Source organism: Natator depressus, chromosome 1 (assembly GCF_965152275.1).
Source record: "Natator depressus isolate rNatDep1 chromosome 1, rNatDep2.hap1, whole genome shotgun sequence".
Lineage (NCBI taxonomy): Eukaryota > Metazoa > Chordata > Testudines > Cheloniidae > Natator > Natator depressus.
The window spans coordinates 195,909,779-195,931,811 of NC_134234.1; the positions used below are offsets into that span (position 1 = coordinate 195,909,779).

At 43.1% G+C, this 22,033-nt stretch overlaps 1 protein-coding gene across 4 annotated transcripts in view; it reads right to left on the reverse strand.

Annotated features, from left to right (window-relative positions):
• ST3GAL6 (ST3 beta-galactoside alpha-2,3-sialyltransferase 6) overlaps nt 1-22,033 on the reverse strand; it is a 96,396-nt gene that overhangs the window by 53,177 nt on the left and 21,186 nt on the right. For 2 of the 4 annotated variants that reach the window (XM_074973523.1, XM_074973539.1), the window contains one exon: nt 1,295-1,371. The exons of the other annotated variants lie outside the window; for them this stretch is intronic. The gene's annotated coding sequence lies outside the window, so the exon portion shown is untranslated. The remainder of the gene's footprint in view (nt 1-1,294; nt 1,372-22,033) is intronic. 4 annotated transcript variants of the gene reach the window in all.

The window sequence follows — 22,033 nt, forward strand, 5'->3', positions numbered from 1 at the left end:
ATGAATTATGCATTATGATACAGTCTTTAATCACATGCTAAAATACTGTTTTTACCACAGGATGTGAGAAGTTTGTGCGGTGAATTATGCTGTTACCCATAGGATCCTTGCCTCATTTGCTGAAGAAATTAGGTTGCATTTTTAACATTGACAGCATTTACTGGTTTTACTCCCCCAATCAATCAATCAATCAATCAATCAGTCAATCAATACACACAAAGCAAACATCAGACATGGACAATTTCAGACCCAAAGGTTTCAAGAAAATAAGCAATTGAAGACAGAGGGTTTTGATGCAAAAAGTGTTAGGCAACCAATGTGTGCTGCCTATATCAGATGAAAGATGTCAAGTTATCTTTGGCTTGGCTTGCATCAAGAGCCACTTCAGTGGGACTCTGAATGGTATGGGCACAATGGTTTGAGCTATGAACGATCAGAAACCAAACTGATAATGATGAAGATTTGGGGACGTTCTACCCTCATTTATCCCTAGGTTACTCACCTGGAGCCAATGGGGTGGTAGCGACATAACTGAAAGAAGAAGTTGCCCAAGGTAACTTTTTCTTTTAAGGGACTTTAAAAATCCATTGCATAATTCAAGTCCTCCCCCCAAGACTGGTTTGATAAATGGAACCAGAATTAAAAGATGTAACGATCTAGGCTCCAGTGAGTGGGGCATTGCTATTAAGTTATAAGGGAGAACCTACAGGAGCAGGGATCATTTGTATTACATTGAAAACCATGCTATCCTTTCCCAATAGTGGGTTTTATCCACTGAGGACACCAGAGGTATGTAGGCAGACTTGGCTTTGCCCACCACATTTTTAGTCTGTATAACCTTTAATTGTGGTTGCAAACTGGATCAGAGTGAAATACTGTGTATCAATTTTGCCTACCCACTTTCAGAAGACACCATTCCTCCACTAATACGATCCTGCCTTCAGAAATACCAATACACTTCCAAATACCGTATTCAATCAGTTACTAGCCATGTACACACACACACCCCTACCTATAATAAACCATGTTTATCTGTTACATAGAAACAAATGAACATATGTCCAAATATCTCAAAAGCAGGACTAAGACCTGAGCATTTAGAAGTGCTATAAGCTGAAGAACAGGCTATTTGCTAGCTAATATGAAATTAGTTGATGGTTTCATCCCAGTTTCCTATCAGACAAGTAGCCACAACACACACAAAGGATTAATAATTAACAAAAAGGATTAATAATAAAAGAGGCCAAGGATAAAATGGCCCATGATATCTATAGGTCTGGGGAGTTCAACCTGCCTTGCTCTTCGTGATAGGTGAGTAAACAGAGGGCTTAAATAGTGCCGTCCAAACTTTCACAAGCACTTCAAAAATACCTACAAGAAAAGGAAAAGAAACGTGATAAGTCAGTGTCAAACATTCTTTGCATTAGTTGTTTACAGTCCTTTGCTGAGTAATTTTCTGTGACTGGATATGTGGTTTTGAAGTAAAGAAAGAACCATGGGAATTTCTAATAAGGAGCCTAAATAAACCTTTGCAAATTTACTTCATCTACTACCCAGTGTAAATGTAGGAAAACTAAGCTAGCAGATTCTATTACAATATTCGGAAAGCCTTCCACATATTCAAGTGACAGTATCCAGATACCCAAGATTGCTCTATGTCGGCTCTGAACACAAGGGCCTTAGCCTGCTCCCACTGGCTTCAAATATAGACACTCTCAGAATAGATCACACACTATACTAAGTAAGGAGGTGTATTTGTAAACCGCGTAGCCACCCTTTTTCCTTGGGATAGGGAACCAGCATCTCTGCTGGGGCCATATTTTCATTTGGAATTAGTCTTTACTCTTCTGTGTCAATAAGTACAGTGCCTGAGGGCAGGGTGCAACAACTTCACACCAATTGTGTGCCCTATCAAGCATTCTTATAATGATAACTTACATGTATGGTGTGGTCACTCCATTGTATAATAAGTGTGTGCAGTAGCAGCTACAAAACCTAAACTGAGTAACCACGTGATGTGGCCACCCTTTTCCTTCCTCAACCCTTCCTCTGCTCCCTACTGCTTGTTACCCTTACTCATCACATCATGTCTAAGAAATGATAAACTCTTAGGCCAGTCTACACTACAAACCTGTATGAGTATAACTATGTCACTCAGGAGTGTGAAAAATCCACACCCCTGAGCAACGTAGCTATACCAACCTAGCCACTCATGTAGACAGTGCTGTGTCAGTGGAAGGGCTTCTCCCTTCAACATATCGACCACCTCTCAGGTGGATTAACTACACCAGCATTTCTCAAACTGGGGTACTCCAGGGACCCCGTGAGCCCCGCTGATCAACTCCTCCCCCTCCCTCCCAGAGCCTCCTGCACACTGGGGAACAGCTGTTCAGCAGGGTGCAGCAGGCGCTGGAGGGAGGGGGGAGTGGGGCGCGCTCAGGGGAGGGGGCAGAAAGAGGTGGGGAAGGGGCAGGAGTGGAGCGGGGCGGGGCCTTGAGGGAAGGGGTGGCGTGGGGTTGGGGCCTAGGGCGGAGTGCGGGGCTTAGAGGTCCACGAAAACATTTAAAATCAAAATGGGGGTACTTGGGTCGCTAAAGTTTGAGAACCGCTCAACTACACCAATGGGAGAAGCTCTTCTGCCGGCGTAGTCGCATCTTCACCAACGTGCTACAGCTGCACCCGTGCAGTTGTGCCGCTGTCGTGCTGTATGTCAAGACAAGCCTTTAGGGGCTCACAGGGGTTTCTTCCTTGCGCCTTCTACCTTATCAGTTCTATGAAGCGGATTTCGGGTGCAATTTAAATAAATAATACCAGTGTTGCAAACTCTCGCAATTTAATCGCGAGTCTTGTGATATTTGGTGTTTTGCTTCAAATCCTAGCTGCAGCAATTAAGAGATTGCATGAGAATCTCAGCTTTCTTTAAAACAAAGCAAGCTTCCAGCCCTCATAGTTGTGAAGAAAAGTTGAAAATGTGGGGTGAGTGCAACCTAAAAATTCCAAAGCCAGTTGCAAAAAACAAAACCAAACTTTTTTGTTGTTGCTGTTGTTTTTTAATCTCACGGATATTTAAGCCAATCTGGTAATTTGGGGGGACGGGATGACAACTCATGATTTTTGACTGCTTGAGGTAGCAATACTGTAATACAAAACTTTATATTGCTTTCCTGTAGTTGGCGCTGCAGTACATTTCCTGTGGGCCTTCTGCTCATTAAGATAAACACAGGCAGTGCTAATTCCAGAACTTAATGTTTAAAAAGAACTTCATAAACTGCCAAAACACATACCCAGTAGAGTAGGTTTAAAGAATATATTTATGCTGCTCAGTTAGTGCATTGCATTAATTCTGACTTTTTCTATCGTTTCCTATCTGTTCCAAAATATCATTGCATAGTTTGATACCTCTGCTCTTTTTCAGGAAGGAAATACTGTCATGGGCATTACACGAAGGAGTTGTGGTAGGGCCTTAGCTTGCTAATCTTATTTTATTATATTTACCTAGTCCTGAACTCTCTTCCCCTTTTTTGCCATTTTCCCTTGCTTTCAATGCCATTCTGACATCGATTTAGCAAGAGACAGAGCGTTCTTTAAAAAAAAAAAAAAAAAATTATATGTTTAAATGAGGCTGGGAAATGAATTGAATATCATTATGAAACGTCTCTGAATTAACACTCCATTTCCTGGGTTTAGGACTAGAACAATGTTTTGTTCTCCAGCTGTGCAAGGTCAGTTCAATAGTGTCTTAGTTCAACTTACTTACATAACATTTCTAAATGGGCAAGTCGTTCTAAATCTGCTTCAAAGATTTCCACACTAAGCCACGACTGCCCACATTGAGAGTCTACTGTGAAAATGGCATCGTTGGTTTCCTGCTGGTGTGTTGCAACAAAAGTGCTCCTATTACAAGTTAAAAAAAAAAAAAAAAAAAAAAAAAGTTTCCCCTGTGTTAGATCCACTGATCTGGACAGAATTTATAATGTATGGGTATTCCTGTCCAATCCATCTGAATGATAGGAGAAGAGGTGGTTTTGTTTGTTTGCTTTGCGGAAGCTGAAACCTCCTCTTGCTGGCACACTACTGGATGAGCCATGCACTCCCACAGACACTGCCTCCATTGAAAACAGCATGTACTTCCCCACAGCCAGTGAGCTTTCTGTAGGGGATTTTTTCCACGTAGTTCTCCAGGAACAGAACATAGTGCTTCAGAAGCAGGGAGGAGGGGGGCTGGAATTTCCTTCGCAACAGGTATTTCCCCCAGTACTTATTCTCCACCAGTGGTGTTCAGCAGGGAAGGTGGTAGATGACAAGACTGCCATCTTGTTCTGTATTTCACCTGCTCTTGCAGCCAACGGTTTAGCTGTGCATTGCTGCACAGTACATTGGGGGCACTCAGAAGGGTCAGCAAGTTGTTTTTAGTATCTGAAGGCTGGCCTGCCTTTATTTCAGGATCAGGTTGGTATCACATTAGGGACTGCAACAGTATAGTGTTTATAAAGCAGGGGCAGGCAAACTTTTTGGCCTGAGGGCCACATCGGGTTTCCAAAATTGTATGGAGGGCCCTTCAGGGGAGGCTGTGCCTCCCCAAACAGCCAGACATGGCCCGGACCCCACCCCCATCTGACCCCCCCTGCTTCTCCCCCCCGACGGCCCCCCCGGGACCCCTGCCCTATCCACCCTTCTTTGTCCCCTGACCACCCACAGACCCCCCCACCCCCGACTGCCCCCCACTGCCCCATCCAATCCCTCCTCTCATTCCTGACTCCTCCCTCTCCCCCCAGCTCAGGTCCCCTGCCCCATCCAACCACCCCTTCTCCCTGTCCCCTGACTGCCCCTGGAACCCCTGCCCCTGACTGTCCCCCACCACCCCATCCAACCCCCCTCTCCTTCCTGACTGCCCCCCCAGGACCCCTGCCCCCATACAATCCCCATTCCCCACCCTCTGACTGCCCTGACCCCTATCCACACCCCCATCCCCGACCGTCCCCAGAACTCCCCTGCCCTCTACCCAACCCAACCCACCCTCCCACCCCCCGCTCCCTGCGCTGTCTGGAGCACCGGTGGCTGGCAGCGCTGGAGCCAGCCACACCACCACGCAGCACAGAGCACTGGGTCAGGCCGGGCTCTGCAGCTGCGCTGCCCCAGGAGCTCACAGCGCCCAGAGCATTGCGCCGGCAGCACAGTGAGCTGAGGCTACGGGGGACAGGGAACAGCAGGGGAAGGGCTGGGGGGCAAGCCTCCCAAGCCAGGCGCTCAGGGGCCGGGCAGGAGGGTCCCGCGGGCTGTATGTGGCCCATGGGCCATAGTTTGCCCCCCTCTGTTATAGAGCCAACACAACCATTCTGCTCCCCGTCAGCACAGCCTGCCAGCCGGCTCAGATAAGGGAAAGCAAAGCAAAGCACCTCCAACTGGGCCCTGCACAGACAAACACCATCATGGTTTCATTTTGTCCCAAGGCTTTAGGGAGACTTCTGCATTAGCACCTGTTTTACACATACTTGCACTTCCCCACTCCACGCTTCTTCTGAGGCCAGTAACTCACCCCAGACTGGTATATCCTTGGGCTCAAAGCACCTTGTGAAGAATGCAAGGCTAAGTGGAAATTTATCTAACCCTTCTTTTCACCCTCAACCTGCCTTCATTTTCATAAGCAAGGTGATTTTCTGAATAAGAAATTTAGCTGGTGTCTGGCACCCAGCAAGTAGTCACCATGGCTGGCTCAGTTTGTGTCATAGGCAGAGTACAGAGTCTTAACACTAGCACCTTCTCATCTTAGAAGACCCTCTTCCTCCTTGGCCCATCAACACTTTTAAAGAAAACAAACCACGCTCCTCCCTAATCAAATCAGGGATGGTTTAACACTTTGTCATTTCATGAAAGATCAGTGATTAAATGGGCTACTTGTCTGTTGGCACCCCCCTCTTCTGAGATAGAAAAGCAAAAACAAGAGAACTGATACGAAACACTTTGCACCGTATTGTTTCCTGGATTGTGCATCTTTACTCACAGCCACAGGAATTGAGTGAAGAAAACCCATACAACAACTGGCCCCAACCTACATATTCACAACATGCCACTATCAACTGCATGAAAAAACTTGTCATGCTTTGTGTGTATAAAAAGATCTTCTACACTTTCCACAGTATGCATCCGATGAAGTGAGCTGTAGCTCATGAAAGCTTATGCTCAAATAAATTGGTTAGTCTCTAAGGTGCCACAAGTACTCCTTTTCTTCTTTCAACGTGCCACAGTTTTGTTCCACCCTAAGCTCCTAAATAATTACCTCTAGGGCAAGACACAAAGTCCATCCCAGCAGATCAGGCACCCTTCCAACTCTCAGGTTATGTCTACACTACACAATTAAGTCAACCTAACATAGGAATTATTGTGGTTTTTCATAGCCACACGACCCTCCTTCTGTCAGTGGTGTGCATCCTCACCAAGAGCACTTGCACCGACTTAAGGCGGGGTGCAGGGGAGGCCTGAGAGCCCAGGTGGCAGTTGGGCTCCAGCTGGGAGCTCTGCCGGGAGCCCACAGCCCAGGCTCTCAGTGGCCGGCTGTGAGGCTTAAGCTGTCAGCAATGCTGGGGCTCACAGCTGGAACACCCCCACCCCCTATTTCAAAACGGGCACCCTACAAGTAAAAGTAATGTCTATACAGACACTGCTTTGCCTGAACTACATAGACCTAAGCCTTACGCCACTCATCCAGTTAGATTTACTAGGTCAGTGTAGCGGGATAGTTACAGCAGGGGGAAGAACTCAGTAGCGTGTATGCTTACATAGTTAGATCGACATAAGTTGCCTTATGTTGACTTAACTTTGTAGTCGAGACACGCCCTCAGTCTTGCTCCAAAATCATGGTGGGGAAAAAAACAGCCACCTCCTCTCAACCCACTCAACCTTGGAGGTCTCCCATGTCAACAAAGTTCTCATCCTCTCCCAATTTACCATCTTTGACTCTTACATGTAGGCGAGAGAAGCCAGTCAACACAATCCATCCCCTCTTCCACTGGTGTGCAAAAGCCCTGGAGTACTGCCATTGGGTGAATTCAGTAACAGAGCTACAGGAGGACTGTGCAGCTTGTCTTGTTCCCTCTGCAGCTTTCTTGCCTTGCTCAGAGTCTCTTGTTCCTTCCCTGTCTATCTAGGATCTATTGCTACCACCCCCCAATTCATGTTGCTTCCCCTCTAGCTGAATTTGGTGACTGACTACAGCCCAGCAGCTTTTGCATTTGCAAGTTAGCTGGGGGGCAACAGACACAGATTGGGTGGCACCTGGTCACAGACAAGGAAGCTAGAGGTACCCCCCCCCACACACACACACACAGTATCCTGCATAACATGCTCAAATACAGAGAGATCTCCCAGCGCTCTAAAAAACCCACCTCCACAAGAGGCGTAGCTTCCAGTGCTGGGGCACTGTTTACACTGGCGCTTTACTGCGCTGAAACTTGCTAAGCTCAGAGGGGTGTTTTTTCACCCCCCCCCCCCCCAAGCGAGAAAGTTGCAGCACTGTAAAGTGCCAGTGTAGACAAGCCCTCAAACTAGAATGGGTCTGACTACCTGAGCTGCAAGCACACCCCCGATTACAAAACCAGAAGGTGCAACTGATTAGCAACAGATCAGTGTGATTTCACTGGGTAAACTGAGTGAAATGCAAAAAAGTAAAATCAACAGTTTAAGTGCTGAAAAGTAAATTAGATACCTACATTTCTTTCAGTTCTTAATAACTATGGCAAAATATTCCTGTGTTCCTAAAATCAGTTACTTAAATAAATACTCTTTGGGGCAAGGACCTTCATTCTGTTCTGTGTTTGTACAGAGCCTAGCACAATGGTGCATGGCTGGGGCTCACAGGTTCTGCTGCAACACAAATAATAACAATAAGTACCTTGGTTTTGCAGTGGTGCTGATCACCTGCTTTTCCCATTGAATTCTGAGGCAGTTTTGTGGTTCTCAGGCTGCTTATTTAAAAGGATAAAAATTTGGCATAAAATACCACAAATAATACGGGTAACGCTTTTTATTCCTCATATTTTTTTCCTTAACCTCACAGTAGCACTTTAACTTCTGTGGGTGGTATTTATTTTCAGATTAGTATCATAGCATTTCCCTCTCCCCCCAAAAAAATAATGTTAAAGGGGTGGCAATACCACTATAGTTACGGTTAATTCTATATTTCTGTTCAACAGTCAATTATTCTAAGTGATCTAACATCCACATGCTGACTTGCACTGTCTTGAAATTTGCTGTGGCTCATAGGAATCCAGGATAGGGTTAGTGGTCCAAATTTGAGGTCATTTGAGCGAAGGGTTCCCAAGTTACTGTTCCCCTAAAAATATTACGGTACATCAAAATATTACCACGGTCTGTGTGCATGCGCGTAGCATCTAAGACTCAAACCAGGGCTCTGATCTTCCCCAAACTGGTATCACCCATTCAGGATTGATCTCATCTAGTACCTAGCACTCACTGTCCCCGTGAGGAAGTGGCCTGTTAACACTCCTCCAGTCATAAGGAGGAAAGGAAGTGGGACTAAGGCAAAAGCAGTGGAGGGGGTTGGTAGTGGGTGACAGATTGTTGTAATAAGCCATAAATCCAGTGTCTCTATTCAGTGCCTGATTTTTAGCATCTAGCAAAATTATGAATTTAAGCTCTGTGACTCATCTTTTGAAGGCATTGTGCAGGTTTCCTTTGAGGAGGAGGACCGAGGGGTCAGACACAGAGTGATCACTTTGTGAAAAGGGTTCACTGACAGGTGATAGGGTGTTTTTGTCTTTTATCATTTTCCTGCGTGAGTTCACTCGAGGGTGTAATGAGATTGTCTGGTTTCAACCACACGTTAAATTAAATGCCACAACAGCAACTGTGTCGGTGAAAGCAGAAAATCACTATACTGTTGAAGGAACTCACACAGGAAAATGTCTCTTAACCACACCCAGAAATGTTTACAAGTAGGCAGTTTATGCCATGCTGTTGTTTCACTTCCTGCTTGTTTTTCCAAGCAGGATATTCCAAGTTGGATATTCTAAACCAACATATTCATACCATAAACATCCCAATAACCAGCTCATATAAGTTATGTCTACACTATAGCTGCTTCAGCAACAAAACACCTACCGCAAGACTCCAGCCAAGCTACAAAGCTGGTTTTAGCCAATGCTGTCAACCAGCACATTAAAAGGACTATAAACAATTAAAAAAGGACTGACTCTGGTCAGAGATGAGGCAGTTGTTGCTGAGAAGTTGTTCAGACTGACACAAAGACACCCACTGGGGCATCTGAGGAAGTTAGACCTTCCGGAGCTTCCGTCAGGGAGATGGAGGATAGCCGTGTGTACAATTTTTGTGGTGTTAAAATCCTTTTTCTCTAGTGTTATGCTTTATATCCCTACTGTTATAATTAAACAATACAGTACCATGGTTTAAGACTACTGTCTGGTCACTGCATTCACTGCTGGTCACAGATGCCCGAAGGGAAGAACTGCAGGTGCCAAACCCAGTTGGATCTGATGGATAAGCTCAATCGATCCATGGGATGCTGTAGCCCAGGACCTGATTTAAGACTGGGCGAATCATGCAGTTCCACCCCAGTTGGTAACGAGCATGAGCTCTGCTGTCTGAATGGGTGTACCCAGAGAGACCAGAGAGGAAACAACGGTGCAGTTAGCCCTGTAACAGTGACACTGAGCATCAGGAAATGTAATGCACCCATTATAGAAATGGGGAAGAAAGCGAAAAAGTGTAAGTACTCATTCAGAAAAATGTCACTGAAAATTTTAGGCTGGTAATTAAGCTGCATTTTGGGGGTGCAAAGTCTCCCTGGAAGGAGTCAGTGAGATTGTGTCCTTGCTTACCACAGTCATCTTGCAACTGACTTGTCAACCACTCTGGGAGACAATGAGATGGCCTCTCCTTGACAGTGTGGGAGCTACAACGCATAACCACACTAGCTTAACAGTAACTATAATGCAAGATTGGATTCATGTTTTCTTCTCTGAGTTTGATTATGAAGGAAGACACGATCCTCACAGCTGGAGAATACATGGATAATTTTTCAACACAACAGCCCCTTTGAATTATTATTGAGATATGTGTGTCTGTAATTATATTTATTCCATTCCAGACCTTCCTGATATAAGTTAGCTACCTCCAGGGTCAGGAGTTGAAGGATGATGGGGAGAGTCACCAAATTACATATATATTTGCAGATTGCAGCATCTAATTACTGATCTGTATTGGGGTCAGTGTGGAGCCACAATGCCCCAGTCGGACCAATGGGAGACTCCCCAGTCCATGGGGGGCTGTGCCCACTGCACCACCTCTCAGAAGGGTGGAGTATTTGCTCCCCTCTGCAGTCAGCAAGCTCCAGGGCCCTGTGTAGAGGAGAGGGTCAAGGCCGTAGCTTCTGCCTTCTCCCTACTGCTTATGGGATGGCTCATACCCCAAGGCAGTGGTAGGCAACCTATGGCACGCGTGCCAAAGGCAGCACGTGAGCTGATTTTCAGTGGCACTCACATTGCCCAGTCCTGACCACCAGTCCGGGGGGGCTCTGCATTTTAAATGAAGCTTCTTAAACATTTTAAAAACCTTATTTACTTTACATACAACAATAGTTTAGTTATATATTATCGACCTTTAGAAAGAGACCTTCTAAAAAATGTTAAAATGTATTACTGGCACGCGAAACCTTAACTTAGAGTGAATAAATGAAGACTCAGCACACCACTTCTGAAAGGTTGCCGACCCCTGCCCCAAGGAGCCACTAGCAGACTACCCTTGGGGCTGGCTTCTGTGAAGGGGTACAAGAGTTGAGAGTAAGCATATTTGCATCCCTCTCACCCACCCACCCCTTTTTGCACCTGCACTAGGACCATCCATTTATAGCATTTAAATCAACACCATACAAAGTAAAACAACAACTCAGCTGGAGTACTGCATTCAGTTCCAGGCACTTCACTTTAGAAAAGATGTGGACAAACAAGAGAGAGTGTCCAGAGGAGAGCAACAAATAAGATAAAAGGTTTAGAAAACCTGACCTCTGAGGAAAGGTTAAACAAACTGGGCACGGTTAGTCTTGAAAAAGGAAGACAGAGGAGGGGACCCTTATAACAGTCTTCAAATACGTTAAGGGTGGTCATAAAGAGAACAGGGATCAATTGTTCTCCATGTCCACTGAAGGTCGGACAAGGAACAATGGGCTTAATCTGCAGCCAGGAAGATTTATGTTAGATATTAGGAAAAACTTTCTGACAATAAGTGTTAGTTAAGCTCTGGAACAGGCTTCTAAGGGAGGCTGTGGAACCTCCATCACCCGAGAGTTTTAAGAACAAACACCTAGGGATGGCCTAGGTTTACTTGATCCTACCTCAGCAGAGCAAGCTGTACTAGATGACCTCTCTCAAGGTCCCTGGCAGCCCTATATATCCTCACTGCATTTTCCACTTTCATGCATCCAATGAAGTGAGCTGTAGCTCACGAAAGCTTATGCTCAAATAAATTGGTTAGTCTCTAAGGTGCCACAAGTACTACTTTTCTTTTTGCGAATACAGACTAACACTGCTGCTACTCTGAAACCTATACTTCTATGACTCCTGCCTCGCTAAATGTTGTAAAACAAACAAAAAAACAAACCACCAAGCTACTTACGGCATGCTCTACTGGAATCTTAGCTGCCGACTGAGAGCCTGATTTTTCAGAGATGCTGGGCACCTGAATCTCCATTTACTTCAACTAGAATTGTGGGTATTTTAGCAATTCTAAAATTCAGGTCAAACTGACATCTATGCATGTAAAATCTGAATCACAATACTATGTTACTATAAGCTTTTTTCCACACTGCCATACCATAGATTATCCTCTGAATGTTCAGTTTTAACCAGATCAAGCTATGTTTTCATTTATAAATTGCACATGATATAAAAGACACACTGAGAATTAACAATATAAACCCAGACAATAATGACTTTTCCTCAGCCATGTGTTAGGGCTCCCCCAATCCAACTGCTCCCTCTGTAACTCCTCTTCTAAAAAACCTTGGCAAATTAACAGGCCTTACTGCTTACTCCGAAGGTCAACAGGGTTTGAGTCAATTTAACTTGTTTCCCCATAAGTCTTGGCATGCAGCAGTAACATTGGACTGCGGCTTTCTTCTCCGAATGTAAAAAATAAACAGAACACATGACAATAACTAAAGAGACATGCTGTACAATGTTTGAGAAAGCAGGAAGCAATTAATAGCAGGGCTGTTGATTAATCACAGTTAACTCACGTGATTAACTCAAAAAATGACAAAAGAAATAGTATTTTTCAAGTCACTTCATACAAGTACAGTAGTGCAATCTCTATCATGAAAGTATAACTTACAAATGTAGATTCTTTTTCTTACATAACTACATTCAAAACAAAACAAAGTCCACTCAGTCCTACTTCTTGTTCAGCCAATACCTAAGACAAACAAGTTTGTTTACATTTACGGGAGATACTGCTGCCTGCTTCTTATTTACAATGTCACCTGAAAGTGAGAACAGGCATTCGCATGGCACTTTTGTAGCCGTTGTTGCAAGGTATTTACGTCCCAGAGATGCTAAACATTTGTATGCCCCTTCATGCTTTGGCCACCATTCCAGAGAGCATGCCTCCATGCTGATGATGCTTGTTTAAAAAAAAAAAAAAAAAATGCATTAATTAAATTTGTGACTGAACTCCTTGGGGAGAATTGTATGTCTCTTGTTCTATTTTATACACATTCTGCCGTATATTTCATGTTATAGCAGTCTCGGATGATGACCCAGCACGTGTTTGTTTTCAGAACACTTTCACAGCAGGTTTGACAAAATGCAAAGAAGGTACCAATGTGAGATTTCTAAAAATTGCTACAGCACTCAACCCAAGGTTTAAGAATCTGAAGTGCCTTCCAAAATCCGAGAGGGCTGAGGTGTGGAGCATGCTTCCAGACGTCTTAAAAGAGCAACACTCAGATGTGGACACTACAGAACCCGAACCATCAAAAAAGAAAATAAGCCTTCTGCTGGTGGGATCTGACTCAGATGATGAAAATGAACATGCGTCGGCCCATTCTGCTTTGTATCATTATCGAGCAGAACCTGTCATCAGCATGGATGCATGTCCCCTGGAATGGTGGTTGAACCATTAAGGGACATATGAATCTTTAGCACATCTGGCACGTAAATGTCTTGCGATACCAGCTACAACATTGCCATGTGAATGCCTGTTCTCACTTTCAGGTGACATTGTAAACAAGAAGCGGGCAGCACTATCTCCTGCAAATTGTAACCACACTTGTTTGTCTGAGCTGAAGTAGGAGTGAGAGGACTTGTAGGCAGTAAAGTAATATATTGTTTTATTTTTGAATCCAGTTTTTCCTCAACCTAATTCTACATTTGTAAGTTCAACTTTCATAATAAAGAGATTGCACTACAGTACTTGTATTAGGTGAACTGAAAAATATTATTTCTTTTGTTTTTTACAGTGCAAATATTTGTAATCAAAAATAAAGTGAGCACTGTACACTTTGTATTCTGTGTTGTAACTGAAATCAATATATTTGAAAATGTAGAAAACATCCAAAAATATTTAAATAAATGTTATTCTATTATTGTTTAATAGTGCGATTAATTTATTTTAATTTTTTAAATCGCTTGACAGGCCTAATTAATAGCCATGTACACATCTCTGCAGCGGATTACGCCTTCATGCACACTTCATTACTCTCTGACAAAGGGTCTGCTATCTGCAGTTCTGAAGAAAGAAAACATTCTAAAGGAAGGCACGTAGCAGAATCATTGTTTTCTATTCACATGGGTTGACACAGCCCAGAGTGTCAGGATCAAATAAACAACCCTTCACCATCCCAAAGAAAAACCCCCACAAAGTCTAAAGCCCAGTTGAAACCAGTCAAGTTTTGCCCAGCTTTGGGTCAAAATTCATGCAAACCCACTCAATTTCTACCAGAAACCACAAATCTACCAAAGTTAATTCAGAAAGTTCCCAATAAAACCACAAACCCAGGGAGTTTTCCCTGATTACATGTGGGAATGTTTCCCAAAGCCCTAGCTCCAGTCTCATTTTAAAAGAGGACACTGGCTTTTCCTTTTAATAATGAAGCAGAGATTTTCAGGACTGACTAGGAAATTTAGCCACACAGCTCCCACTGATTTTAATGGGAGTTGCGGATTTAGCCTCAGTTCCCATTAATAGTAAGGGGGAGTATATGTTGCTAAATCCCCTAGTTTCTTGTGAAAAACTCAGTCTAAACCCATAATAAATTGCATTTAAAATTGAAGAACAAAAAGAAAAGAAATTTGAATGCAAAATCAGGGACAAGAGGTGTGGCAATTTTGATTTAAAATATAAGTTGAGCTAAGTATTATTATTATTAATTATTTGTGATACCCTAGTGTCTAGGAGGAGAAGTCACAGACCAGGACCCCGTGGTGCTAAAGGCTTAACTCTACCAAGCAGTAAATCTGGAATAACTCCATGTAGATATTCCTTCTCTCAATCACACCAGCACAAACCCAGAGTAATTCCATTGACTTCAGTGGAGCTACTCCAGATTTTCACTGGTGTGAAAGAAAAAAGAATTTGGCCCTGAATATAATCATTACTGTTTGTTATACTTCTTTTGTAGTAACACCCGAAGGCCTGAATCAGAGCCAGGGTTCTATTATGCTAGGGCAGTGGTTCTCAAACTTTTGCACTGGTGACCCCTTTCACATAGCAAGCCTCCGTGTGCAACCCCCGTTATAAATTAAAAACACTTGTTTGTTTCTTTAACACCATTATAAATGCCGGAGGCAAAGCAGTGCTTGGGATGGAGGCTGACAGCTCGCGACCCCCCGTGTAATAACCTCAGGACCCCCTGAGGGGTCCCGACCCCCAGTTTGAGAACCCCGTGCTAGGGCATAGTAAAAACATATATGAAGCCATGGCTACTATGGCTAGGCTTGGAGGAATTAGATTTGTATTGGTAACGGTCAGTAAACATCAATTTCACCACACACCCACACCCACCGTCCAAAAAATATTTCCATCAATGACAACTGAAGTTTACAAATAGGGCAAAGAAAGAAAACTGCTGCTTAAGAACCTATTGGAGTTTGATTTAAGGATATTTAATTTGTATATTTTGACATGAAATGTTGACAGTTTGCGTTTTAATGATTGTAAAGCTTTAACTTTTTGAATCTCAGTGTCTCCTGTCATTAAATAATAAGTCTGACCCCGTCCATTGTCTGACCTGCCCCCATAATTTCCTTCAACTGTGAAAATTTGAATAGACAACAATCTGAAAAAAAAATGCTTAAAAATAAACATTAATATTATCCATTGAAAGTTTATATAAAATTCTGCCAAGCACTCTGGAGAACTTACAGTCTAAGTTTATACAGGGACATCTTTCATGTTCTTTGGAATTGGTTGGACTAGACATGTTTTAGGGAGAATGCATCAAGGAAACAATACATTTGGCATACAGAAAGTTGGTATTTAGGAAATTTTCTTTTAAGTTAGCACTAAAGGAAAAGGGATCCTAACTAAAAACAATGCTACACGGGGAATAAGGTCACGGCAGTCAACAGTTCCGGGAATAGTGGCAAAGTTCTGCTTGTGACTGCTATTTGAGTTCTACATGCCATTTAAGTTAAAGAAAGAAACCACTCAGTTCTTTCCCGCATGAGGAAACCCACATCCTAACTGCATACAATGCCCTTCTCTTATTTTAAAACTACTTCTTGATGTGGGGCTGGATAGTTCATGAAGCCTACAATAGAATATAGGACTCCAGAGTGGCAAATGTACTTGGTGGAGAGTGCTGAATTCCATTTTTAGTTCTGGTCTGCGATCCAGGACATAAATGTAGGACTTCATAGTTCTCTTCATCCACAACATTGCCCAGTAATGTCAATAGGAGGTTTACACAAAGATGGAGGCTAGAACCTGGCCTTAATGCAGTAACTAAACTTTTATTTACTATTATTTATTTAGTACTTTATTGTCACATTCAATATCAAGGAGTGGAAGAATATGACACACCATGCCCCTCACTCCCCCAACTTTGGATCACTGCTATTTGTGCCCTTTGTTTCTCTTCTTTCCCCTTCCTCAATTTCTCTCCCTCTTCCTTGTCTTTACATCTTTCATTTGTTCTTCCTTCTAAGTTTCCTTCTCTGCAGCAATACTCAAAATCTACCTCCTGGGCTTCTCTTCAACCATTTTCCTATTCCATCCACTAAAGGATCAGCAACACCATAGTTACTGTTGACATTAAAATGTCATCATTGTGGTTGATACTCCAGAGCGGTTACTAGGGAACTGCAGAGTTCACGCCTTTCTGAGCCATTGTTTCAGCCTGCCTCCATGCTCCTGGAGGTAACACTGCATCAGTTTACCCCTGGTTCATGTTTGGAAGTTTTTTTGCAATCACAAGGGCTAGAAACTTACTTCAAAAGAAGAAAAACAAAATGGAGACTCTGCAGAATCTGGACGTGCCCTGTGGGCTGCATAAATAGAGCAAGTAGCTGCATTCACCTGATGGGACAGATGTTTGACACCCCAACACAGAACACTTTAATTTAGTTCACTGGTTCAACTCCTGGATGGGACAATAGTGACCAAAAGTTTTTACAATCTGGAGATTGCCTGGATGGTTTTGGCGGAAGGAGTGAGCAGGCTCGGAACTCCTAATGAACAGCTGTCTACATATAAAATAATAATAATAATAATAAAGTATCACTTACACAATAGGCCTTTGCTTTGGCAGTCCCAACAGGCAGGGCAAAGACTGAATAGTAAGGATGATTAGAAATATTTGCAACAAAATGATCTTTCCACCAAAACATTCCTGGTTCATAGTTTATGGAATGCAACCAAGTTCACAAAATTTCAAAAACTTTGTGCAAACAAAAATTGTACTGGTTAAGGTGGCTGCAACTATACAAGACCAAAGGTGTTCTTTTTCACATTTTGAACTTATGTGGTTGCTTGTGAATGGTCACACAAGCCTTATGTTACTGGTGCTGATTTTCTGACAGGATGAATCTACTCCATGTGATCATGACGGACAGCTCCCTTGCTCCAGATGCCCAAAATTCCAATTAAAATTCACACACTTCATTAACAGGCTCCTGCTTTGCCGATTGCCATAATGTCCCCAAAGACTGGAGGAGGACCAAAGGAAGCATAAGGCCAGAAGAAGCACCCGTTACTGGATTTGCAGCAGAGCAGATGCCCACTTCAACAGCCCTCTCTTATTAACAGCTGCAGAATATTCATCTCTAATTATGCAGCAGAAGGACAACCCGCCTTCCACTGAACAACCCACACTTCTGGTGCTCCAGGACCCACACCATGATCCATGAGGACAGCCCCAAAGCACCATGAGACACTCATCTGGTTCACAACCAACAGAAATATGGGGCAGCAGCTGCCCTTCCCCTTGCAACTGTTAATGCTTTGGCATTTCTGGCCTTGCAAGATCATGGGGTTGAGGACCCAATACAGGCTTTGGAGGTAGAATGCATGTATGCCTGGTGACCTCAATCCCTATTGACCTTTTCTGTGTATGTATTATAAATGAGGGTATGAGATTGCTATGTTGCTCCACATCTTCTCTCCATAAGCCAAAAGTTGCCAAAAGCAACGGTCTTAAAATCATTCAGGGCAAAATTTCACCCTAGAAATGGACTTCATGAGCTAGTCTGTGGTGTCTGGCTAGGTGGGGAAGGAGGGAGGACTAGGACGCTCAATATTCTCACAGCACGACTGGTAAAAAATGCAAAGCTAAGTTTTTTAGGGGAAGTCATCAAATTTCACCACACTTAATTCATTAGTCCTGGAAACTGATCTATTCTCTTCACCAGCAGTGACCCTTCCAAATCAGAATTAAGGTAAAAGTTGCAGGTCAGCATGAAGGAAGCTTGCACTGCAGCTGCCTATGCTCTATTCTTTGGATAACATGGAAGACTTTAAGCTTCAGGACTGTCAACCCAACACCTTTCTGATTCTAAATTCACACTGCTTTCTGATTTTGCAAATTAAAAGTAGGACTATGACAGCATTTTAACTACTAGTCACTGTGAGGAAGCTAAATCCAAATCTGAAAGAAGGGCAGTGTCAAGTCTGAAGGGCTCAAATCTTTTGCATTTTAAATATTATGTATGTTTGCAAAGCTCATACAATTGTCTATATAGGTAGTTTGATTTTCCCAGTAATAATACGTTAATTGATCTTTTTCTTTAAAACAAAACACACACTGCAAAAGCTAAGCACCAGTGAGAAATTCTATAATACATAAGTCAGTGTATGCAAACAAAGGTGTTGGAAAATATACTGATTTTCCAGCTATCAAAGAATTGTTATATACAACAGAGAGCTATTTGCAAAATTGCAAATGATCCCTGGAATGCTGTGGGGTTTTTTAAACATGAATTTATCATCAGCAAATGAACACGCCCAATAATGCAAAGCAGAGCTGAAAATTTCAGGAGCTAGTAAATACACAGTGTAGTTGCAAATCTGGCTCTAAAAAGAACACACCAGATGATGCAAGCAATATATTTAGCCCTCAAGTTGGCAAACTTACATTATAGGGGGAAGGCATCAATAAGTTTATACCTGTAAGTGATGAGTGTTAAAATCTTTTTGCCCCTTAGGCAATGTCTATACTGCAAGCTAAAGGGTGTGATTCCACTGCTTGAGTATACATACTCGCTGTTGCTTGCTGAAAGCTCACACAAGTATAAACAGTAGTGTAGCCGGAGTAGCATGGTCAGCTGCAGCAGAGGCATGACTTAGCTGCGAACACTTCTGAAACCAGTGGGGATGTACTCAGCATGGCTAGTTTGTGCGCTGCTGCACGTGCGACCATGGCTGCACTGCTATTTACACTCAAGCTAGCTCTCATTGCTCTACAGCGAGTACGTGCACACCCGCAGGGGAATCACTCCCTTGGCTTGCAGTGTAGACGGAATATTATTTTCCAAAGATAATCATAGGATAGGATTCATCAGATAATCAACTTTCAATACAAAATGTTGGGGAACACACAATTAATTTTCTAATTAAAGATGGTCACAAATCTGTCAGTGAGAAGAATTGAGTATTAAGAGTATCATTTTGTCCCCTTAGGCTTAGCTTGAAAAATGAAATCAAACCACAAACACAAAAAAAACAAAAAGGAAAAAAAACACTATACCTGAACCTCACACTGCTACTGTATTTGGCCTAGTCTGCATGACAAAGTTATGCCAGTTAAGGCAGTTTATGTCGATCTAGTTGTGCGCATGTGTCTACACTTCAATTTTTCTCCCGCTGACATAAATGCCTCATTACACCATCTTAATAACACTACCTCCCCGAGTGGGGTAGAGCCACAGTCAATGTACTTAGGTGAGTGCAGACACTGCATTAGTTACGTCTACCCTAACTGTCCTCCATCAATTTTACCACACACCCACAGACAAGCAATATTTCCATCAATGGCAACTGAAGTTTACAAATAGGGCAAAGTAAGAAAAATGCTGCTTAAGAACCTATTGGAGTTTGATTTAAGGATATTTAAATTTGTATATTTTGACATGAAATGTTGACAATTTGCGTTTTAATGATTGTAAAGCTTTAACTTTTTGAATCTCCATGTTTCCTGTCATTAAATAATAAGTCTGACCCCGTCCATTGTCTGACCTGCCCCCATAATTTCCTTCAACTGTGAAAATTTGAATAGACAACAATCTGAAAAAAAAAATGCTTAAAAATAAACATTAATATTATCCATTGAAAGTTTATATAAAATTCTGCCAAGCACTCTGGAGAACTTACAGTCTAAGTTTATACAGGGACATCTTTCATGTTCTTTGGAATTGGTTGGACTAGACATGTTTTAGGGAGAATGCATCAAGGAAACAATACATTTGGCATACAGAGAGTTGGTATTTAGGAAATTTTCTTTTAAGTTAGCACTAAAGGAAAAGGGATCCTAACTAAAAACAATGCTACACGGGGAATAAGGTCACGGCAGTCAACAGTTCCGGGAATAGTGGCAAAGTTCTGCTTGTGACTGCTATTTGAGTTCTACATGCCATTTAAGTTAAAGAAAGAAACCACTCAGTTCTTTCCCGCATGAGGAAACCCACATCCTAACTGCATACAATGCCCTTCTCTTATTTTAAAACTACTTCTTGATGTGGGGCTGGATAGTTCATGAAGCTTACAATAGAATATAGGACTCCAGAGTGGCAAATTTACTTGGTGGAGAGAACTGAATTCTACAGCAGGGGTTGGCAAACTTTTTGGCCCGAGGGCCACATTGGGGAATAGAAATTGTATGGAGGGCCATGAATGCTCACAAAATTGGGGTTAGGGATGAGAGGTTTGGGGTGCAGGAGGGTGCTCCAGGCTGGGATCGAGGGCTTTAGAGAGGAGGAGGGGGATCAGGGCTGGGGCAGAGGTGTGGGGAGAGGCTCGGGGGTGTGGCCCCTGACCCAGCGCCTCCCAAAGTGGGGCTGAGCCACGTGGTGCGGCCCCCGACCCAGTGCCCCGGCTGGAGCGCCGGAGCGGGGCCGAGCTGCGTGGTGCAGCCCCGGATCCAGCGCCCTGGCCGGAGCAGGGCCGAGCTGCTTGGTGTGGCTCAGAGGCCGGCTTAAAATGGCTCGCGGGCTGACCCGTGGGCCATAGTTTGCCCACCCCTGCTCTACAGCGAGTGTGTGCACACCTGCAGGGGAATCACTCCCTTGGCTTACAGTGTAAATGTAATCTGACTCTATATTATTTTCAAAAGATAATCATAGGATAGGATCCATCAGATAATCAACTTTCAATACAAAATGATGGGAAACACGCAATTAATTTTCTAATTGAAGATGTTCACAAATCTGTCAGTGAGAAGAATTGAGTATTAAGATTATCATTTTGTCCCCTTAGATTGAAAAATGAAACCAAACCACGACAAACATGAAAACCAAAAAGAAAAAAAAAAAATTACACCTGAACTTCCTCACACAGTTACTGTATTTGGCCTGGTCTGAAATACAAAGTTAGGTCAACATAAGGCAGTTTATGTCGATCTAGTTGTGCATGTGTGTTGGATCATATTAAAGAAGTTCCGTATTAAAATCACAAATGAGTTTGATTCCCCATAGTTTAAATTCCAGGGTATTACTAATTAAGAGGTCTCTTGGTTTTTGGTACTGTTTCTCTCTCCCACTGTGTGTGAAACTTGCAAGCTGCTAATTGTGTTAGTACATTCTAAGACAGAGTCTGTTCTCAAAGCAATTCTTTGTAACAACAACTACTCACACAGAGAGAGACTCAAAGCAATACTCTGTAACAACAGAAACAGCACCCGGAGACTCACTGCCCTTTTGTTGTATTCATCTCGCTTTGTTAACAATTGTGATTAAAATAGAGATAAAGGATGTATGTGGATGGATGCTTGGCGTGGATAATAACTGAATGACCAGGGAGGTGCCAGCCTAAGAATCCAGTGTCCATCGGCTGAAGAAGGCGTCAAGTGGAAATAACCAGAGGACCCCCGGAGGGCAGACTGGAATCCACCCAACAGCCTCAAGAATGGGAGAGCCAAAGAACAAGATAACATCTGGCAGCACAGAGCCGTCAGGAATCTGCTGATTGATTCAGCAACAGCATGATGAAGCAATTCCCATAGACTGGCATAGGAAGAAATTCTATAAAAATGGACTCTAGAAAGTGAGAACTTTGGGATATGATTCTGCAAACCAACTTCCAGGAGCATCAGATGAGCATCTGACAAGGCCCTGCTCCCTCCTCATGTCCAGGCCACCTGGCCAGTGGCTTGGCATGAGCAACTCTAAGGCTGGTAACTATGATAACAACCTTGCAGAACGTGTGTGTGTGTGTGTGTGTGTGTGTGTGTGTGTGTAAATATGAAATTGAATGGAATGTTATAGCTATAACCAACTGCTTACTATGATTCTTTCTGTATTCATAATATATGTGGCATTTTGCCTTTTCCCCTTTAATAAGATCCTGCTGGTTT